Source organism: Pseudonaja textilis, chromosome 3 (assembly GCF_049901715.1).
Source record: "Pseudonaja textilis isolate UNSWEBS1 chromosome 3, rPseTex1.2, whole genome shotgun sequence".
Lineage (NCBI taxonomy): Eukaryota > Metazoa > Chordata > Lepidosauria > Squamata > Elapidae > Pseudonaja > Pseudonaja textilis.
In genome coordinates, this window is record NC_141992.1 from 177,170,265 (window position 1) to 177,177,900 (window position 7,636).

Consider the following 7,636-nt stretch of genomic DNA (forward strand, 5'->3'; position numbering starts at 1 on the left):
CAACCTGTTCTGTGGGTGTGGCTTAGTAGTCATGTGACTGGGTGGGCATGGCCAACTCGACATCACTCATGTTAAGGAGTGCTTCTCCTCGCCTGGCCTCTCATGACAGTGGGGATGCTGCAAGGGTCATAAGTGTGAAAAATGGTCATAAGTCACTTTTTTCAGTGCCATTGTAACTTTGAATGGTCACTAAATGAACTGTTGTAAGTCAAGGATTACTTGTACAAAAATACAAAAAGCTTCTTTGCTTGCAAAAAGCTGCCCTAAATACCAATCATTAGATTAAAAATACCTGCAAGCCGGAGTTACGAATCAGGCAGGGTGCCAGAGCACCTTGAGCAATGAAAATAGTTAAAATGCAGTGATAACTTTCAAGCAGCCAATTCTTGCTCATAAAGCAAAACCCTTTAGCAGAGGTCATTTAAGCTCTCTTAGAAAAAGCACACCCAGGAAAAGCAATCCTTAGATCCATTTGCACCACTTAAAGACACGGTCTCACTCACGTCACAAGATATCCTAAGGAAATCATCCAGATTTAAGGAAAGGTCACATACCCCCCAGAAAGGTAGTAAAAAAATCAGTGCCAAGCTTGCATCCTGCCTCTTGGAAGTACATCCCAAAAGGACAGTGCCAGATACCACTAAAGCAGTGAAGGAAGATCCCCTCCCCAGATAGAAAAAGAAATCATGAGGCAGGAAAAAATTCAAACACAATACAAATAATTAAATCACAACAGTAGCTGTTGCTTTTTGAAGCTGAACAGGGAAAATTATCCCATCAATAAACACAGGATTAAACGTCACCAAGCACATAATTAATCATCGAAAACCAGTTTTAGACCAAAACTCAGAAAGGGTATGTAAACTCAAGTTTGAATGTCAATCTTTCTAGCTAGCCAAGAAGCCTTGCTGAATGTCACTCATCTTGGTTCCCTGTCATTAAAAGCTTCTTTCTGACAGCTCTGCTTCATTATTCAATTATTTCTTCAAAGTGCTGATTGTCCAGGGAAGTATTGCCTCCCAACAGCAGTGTAAAAATCTTAAAACAACCCTTCCCCTTTAAGAAAGTCAAGCCCCAGAAGCTCCGGAGACAGGAAGTCAAGGCGTACTGGCAAGAATGTAATAAGGGTGGAAAAAAAAACAAAAGGAGATTGCTTCCAACTTTGGGTTCTCCAAACTGCTTAGAAAGTTAACAAGGGGTTCTACAGAACCGGTAGAATCCCATCCCCGCATTTTTTCCCTTTGCGGAGATGGGTTGGGCATGGCCTGTGCGTGATGCATCTGGCCTGCAGTCCACGAGTTTGATACCCCTGCTTTAAAAAGATAAATATAATAGCTGTATTTAGTTTAGGTTGCTTAACTATGGTTTATTAACTAAACCACCCAATGTCTGGATTCCCGCAGCATGTTAAGCCATAAACATGTAAATCACAGCTTACCATACTTTAGAAATCCATTCACAGAAGTAGTTAGGAGACTTTTAGAACAGTGTTTGAGTTCTGCAGTGGTATGAGAGGAAACCCTTCCAAGAATTCTAGAGATGTGAGCCATGCCAACCCAAGTGATGACTCACCAAGCTGGAGGCAGCCTCATGGCTGAGTATGATGGCCTACTGCAATCTGCATTTTTGCACTCTCAGGCAGATAGAAGATACTTCCTTGGTTGCTGTACTTGAGTCCTCAACTCTGCTAGGGATGTCTCCCCCGTCCCGCCCAGTGCTTTAGCTCACACTGTATTAACTACATCACAAATGCTATTAGGATGACATTTACCATTGCTGCTTTCCAAAATGGATGAGAGGAGAAATGTATTTTTGATGTGAAGGCAGAGCTATGCAGCTGCCAAGCTATTATTATCAGTAACCACATCTTTTCCTACAGTGCTATGCTCAGCCTGGAAGGGATGGATTTGTGGCTTCTGAATAGAAAAAGAACCTCAACAAGTGTATGCAGGGCACTTTAATTTAGCACCGAGGAACTGCAGCTTAAACAAACATGCAGTTCCGAGGAAGACTTCCATACAAACTTTAGAGGTGGCTTTCTAAATATTTATTAACACTGCTGTTCCCATTTTCCCATTTCATAGAATGATATTGAAAAGAAATTGAACTGTTGATATTCAATTTCAAATGGCTGATATTAAAGCATATGCTAAGGCAGTGCTGGCTAACCTTTTTGGGCTCCTGTGACAAAAATTGTGGACGTGCTGGCGCTCTCTCTCTCACATGCCAGCACCCAAAAGGCAATGTGCATTCCCCATGCCCCCTGTGCATGCGCGTGCAATCCCCACAGCCGCCCACCCCCACCCCTTATTTGCACTGCACCTCACAGCTGATTTTTGGCTGGTTTGAGGCCTTTTTCGGCCTCCCATAGGCTTGAAAAAAGCCTCTGCAGGCCAGGCTTTTTTCAAGCCTCTGGGAGGCCGAAAAAGGCCTCAAATCAGCCAAAAATCAGCGATGAGGAGTGCGTATGCGCAGTGAGGTAAGTTTGCCTGCAGCTTGTGTGCTGGCACAAATGGCTCTGTGTGCCACAGGTTTGCCATCACAGTGCTAGGGCATCCTTGCTAATTGTATGCCAATGCTCTACAACCTACTTATTAACTTATTAAGCTTTAGCTATGTTGGACAAAGTACACATAGCCCTCAACTTATGACCAGTCACCTAGTAACCTTTAGAAGTTATGATGGACTCACCCCAAAAGGGACTCATGACCTGGATTCAAAGTTCTGACAGTCACAGGATTACATTTTGGGTGCTCATTTATGCCCATTTGCAGCATCCCACTGTCACATGACCACAATTTATAACATTTCCCCCCCCAGAAATCAGTATTTACTTCCTTCCAGTTTTCACCCAAAAACACTCAGTGCAGACAATAGTTTCACTTAACCACCACACCATTTGCTAATGATTGTATTCACTTGACTGCTGCAAAAAAAAAAAGTCATAAAATTGGGCGCGTCACGAGTTGGGTCTATGCCTCAACTCGACTTCATCCATCATGAAATATGACAAATTCCTGAATACATGTCTAGTTGGGAGAGGAAGGGACGCATTGCTTTTATACCAGTGTTTCTCAACCGTGGCAACTTTTAAGATGTGTGTATTTCAATTCCTACAATTCCCCAGCCAGCATGGAATTAAAGTATGCATCATCTTAAAGTATTGAGAAACATTGTTTTAAATGAGAATTCAAATATCATTTTACCACTGTCCCACTGAAATGTGCAGTATGCTTGACTGCTTTGGACCATGTCCTTTAGTTTGCTGGATGTTTAGGTTAGTCCCGTGATGGCGAACCTTTTCCATGTTGCGTGCCAAAAGTGCGTGCGTGTATGCACCTGATGCAATACGCATGCGACCCCCCCATGCCTCTGTGCATGCGCACGCAACCCTCTGCACCGCATGCCTCTGCACATGTATGCACATCTCTCCTGCGCATACATGGCAGATACCCAACAACCAGCTGGCTGGTGGGGGCGCACGCGCCATGGGGTTCTTCCGGGCAACCTCTCGCGTGCCAGAAGCGGCTCTGGGTGCCACTTCCGGCATGTGTGCCATAGGTTCACCATCAGGGGGTTACTCCTTGAACCAGAGCTGTTAAGTTGATTAGGCAGAGATGGAAGACAAGGAGGGCAATGGATAAGGGTGATCTATTAGACTGACTCAAAAATTGTTGGATGTCAAGTCCGGAAGCAATTATATAGCTGACTATATCTGTGCTGTTCTAGAAATAGCATCTTGGATTTGTAGCAAAACTGAGGCTGTTTGTCTCTCTGTGCGTATATATGTATATGTGTGTGTATATATGTGTGCGTATTTATTTATTTTATATATATATGTATATGTACGTGTGTGTGTGTGTGTGTGTGTGTGTGTGTGTGTGTGTATGGCATTCAGCTTTGTTGGGTATTTTCCCGTCATTGTAGTTGTGCTGTTAAAGTTGTAGCAGCGTTTGGCAGAATCTCATCTGCCATCATCAGGCTTCTGTAGCCTGATGATGGCAGATGAGATTCTGCCAAACGCTGCTACAACTTAACAGCACAACTACAATGACGTGGAAATACCTAACAAAGCCGAATGCCATACATGTAAGTATCCGTGAAAACTTAACACACACACACACACACACACATATACACATATACACATATACACATATATTGCTGGATGTATATATATTGGTGTAGCATGGACAATTTCCTGTTTTCTCCTTCTGGATTGCCCTTAAGCAAGAAGGGTGGTTAGAATCTTATTTTTCAGACTTATTTTCTTTAATGAGATCCACGTGACTAAAAATGTGCCAGGCTTTGAACATTTGGGAGTGGGGAAGCTGCTGCAGATGGGAGCATGGTGCACACATCTGTGCACAGAAATGGAAATGCTGATAGTTCAGACATAGTATGTGGACCCAGGGTTGGATAACAGTCAGATTCCTTTCCAACAGCTGAAACTTAGCAGATTTGGAATAGGCAACATTCAGAACTCCATATAGAGTCCCTGATCTCCCAACCTCTTCTCCCCATTGCCTCTTGTAAGGAAAATGTTTCCAGGAAAAGTTGTTTTAATAACTTGGTAATGGTCTGATGTAGAACAGATTAGGAACAGAAATAAGGGCCTCTGTTCTCATAACCAACCCTTTCCTACTTAAAATTACTGCAAGGAGACTGACTGCATCTCAGAAGCCTCTTAAATTCATTATTGCCTTTTCAATTGGTCTATTTGTTTTGCCTATGTAGTTTTAGACCTTGGTAGGGATTAGGGAGGTTTTTAAGGTGGGAAATGAATGGTTTGCTTCCTTGGAGACTTCTTGTTCTCATTCTTACAACAGCGTCTCTCAACTTTAAATCGTGCGGCCTTCAAGTCCACAAGCATGGGGAATCCTGGGAGTTGAAGTCTGCACCTTGATGTTCTAGAGCAGGGTTGTCAAATTGGCAGCCCATGGGCTGGATGCGCCAACACAGGCCACGCCCACCCCGGCTCCACAAAGGCAAAAAACATCGCAATATGCCACGAGACGCAATTCAGTTTGACACCTGCGTTCTAGATGTTTCAGGGCTTCCAAAAGATTCTTTCCATTATCAAGAGGGAAAGGAATTCTCTCTGCTCTTAGATATTAAATTGGACTTCAAATTCCAGAACTTCCCAGCCTGTATGCTGGTTGGGGAATGCTGGGAATTGAAGTCCACGTGTTCTTAAGTCTACCAAGGTTAACAAACACTGCCTTACAACTTAATATTTAGAAAAAGAGGCCCAAAAGATCCTGTGCTACCATCACTTTTCTAGTCAGATCTTCTAGCGCTCAGCTAATTGCTACAGATTTATGCTCCTCTGGGCTAAGGAGCGAACTTAATTTTAATATTATCTAAGCCCTGGCTAAAGTTTTGAATCAGAACCAAAATATTCATAACTTTTTTAGAATTGAACACCAACTTCAATATATCATTGTTTCCCTAAAAGAGGCTGCTTCTGGTTCAGAAGCTTTGAGCCAAGTCATACTGCATAAAAGTCGTTTCACAGTAACTTCAGTGCATGAAATGGCTACATTTTCTTTTGTTCTAATCTTGCTAGTATTTTGTGAGGATCATATATCGTATTTGTAGAGCTGGCACAAGGTCTGGATCACTACAGGGGAGTAACCACCTTCTTCCCAGAAGCTGTTACTCAGTCTTGAAGCATGTAACAAAAACAAATGAGATCCAGCCTGATTAGGAGGAAGGCAATTTTTAAAAGTAAAGGCTCAGAACTCACACAAGAGCTATGTGAAGCCATTAGAATTACCTCCCTCTTTGAAAAGTTCTTATCTTCTACAGAACTTTAGAAATGAAGTAAGAGTTTAAAAAATGTGGTGAGATAGAAGTGGATTTGATTACTGAACTGATAAATCATTCTTTTACTTCTAAATATTTTGCACTGTACGCTTCTTGGCGGAAAAATCATTACCTAGAATCCTCTGAATATGCCTTAATGCAATAGGAAGGCTTTCCTCCATTGCCCTCAGTTGAAAGAATGTACTGTATTTAAAAAAGAACTGATATGCATGGAGACAGGTGTGAATGGCTTCGTTTCATACACATACAGCATCGGAAACACTCCCAGAAAGAAAAGATTTGGAGGTAACTTTCAACAAATGCTCTAGGCTTTGCTTCTCTTTTGCATATAGAGCTATCAGCTAATGTACAACTACTTTGGTGTAAGGTGATTTAGAAACAGGCCCACAAATGTCAAGTTCCACCCTAGTCATGAAAACTAGCTGAGTTACTTTGCCCCAGGATATACACCCAATAAATGAGTTTTAACCACTAATCTTGGACTTTCTATGGTACTTCCAGGTGCAGAGTGAATGATCTAATACTGACATATAACAGTATTTCTTTAATTAAGATTAAACCAGCCCCGTTCAAGGGAGTTAATGTCAATCACATAATCTGTTGCCTGATACGGAGTAACAGTGGAAGGAAATTCATCAAGTAATAGAATGAAGTTGCTATTGGTCCTTTGACAGTGCTATCTTCTGAAGCAGCAGGTCAATCGATAGTATGAAAGAACTGGGTAAAGTGTGACACAGAAATATAACATAGTTTAGTCGTAGTGTTCCATTGAGGATCTAATAAACATTCAAACATGGTAAGAGATTCTTGAAGTAGAGGTTAGCATATAGGCTTCAACTGGAATTGCTTTACCTTGAGCACAAACTGGGAAAGTAGCAATACATTGAAAATGCTTCTGAGCAACTAATTCAGAGAAAACAATTTTAAGAATTTGAGGCCTACAATAGCATTCCGTATTTTTCTTCGCCACAATGAAGAACACAAAGGAAAAAATCAAGAACATTTCTGAAGGCAAGACTTTTCTAATATCTACATTTAGAAGAGGACGACTGCTACTGTAAACTTATAATGCTTGCTATAAAAGAACTATTAGGACTAAGATTATGAATCCCAAAGGACACCACTCCACATTGCTTCCAAAATCCGTCTGAATCATTTCTTATTTATGAAGAAAAACAAGCGCAAAGAAAACTCTTCCTGATCTCCCTTGTTGGATATTTTAAACATTTTAGGAGATTCTTGGCATCTGTGAGAATTGTAACTTCCTCTGTTCTTCCTCCCCCCTCTCCTCCCCAAAACTGAACTCCATCCTAGCCATAAGAAAGACGACCAGAAAACATAGGACAGATTCAGGTCGTCTACAGTGTATCATCTCATGCTTGCAGTTCATCCTGCTTAAGAAGCCTCCTCATACATTTTCAATATTTCCAACTTGAATAGGTGCCAACAATAGGCATTAACCAGAGAAAATTCAAGCTGCTGACTGTCTCCTAGCAGGGAGTAAAATATTGCTCGGACTGATAAGCAATCTCTTGATGTTGAATTTTGCCTATGGAGAAACATTACAAACTTAGTTTTGTAAAATAGTCAAATTGTGTTGACTTTAAGTAAATAAGCAAAGATGTCATGTATGAAAAACCACAAGGGTTGCCTCAGCATGCTTTTCATTCTATCAGTTTGAAATCTTCAAAGGACCTTCAATATCATCCCTCCACTCTCAAGATGAGTTTTTAGAAGATAAGGAGACAGGCTACAAGGAGTCTTTTAGTTAAGAGGAAGGAAACTTGTTATATACAGAACATCACCT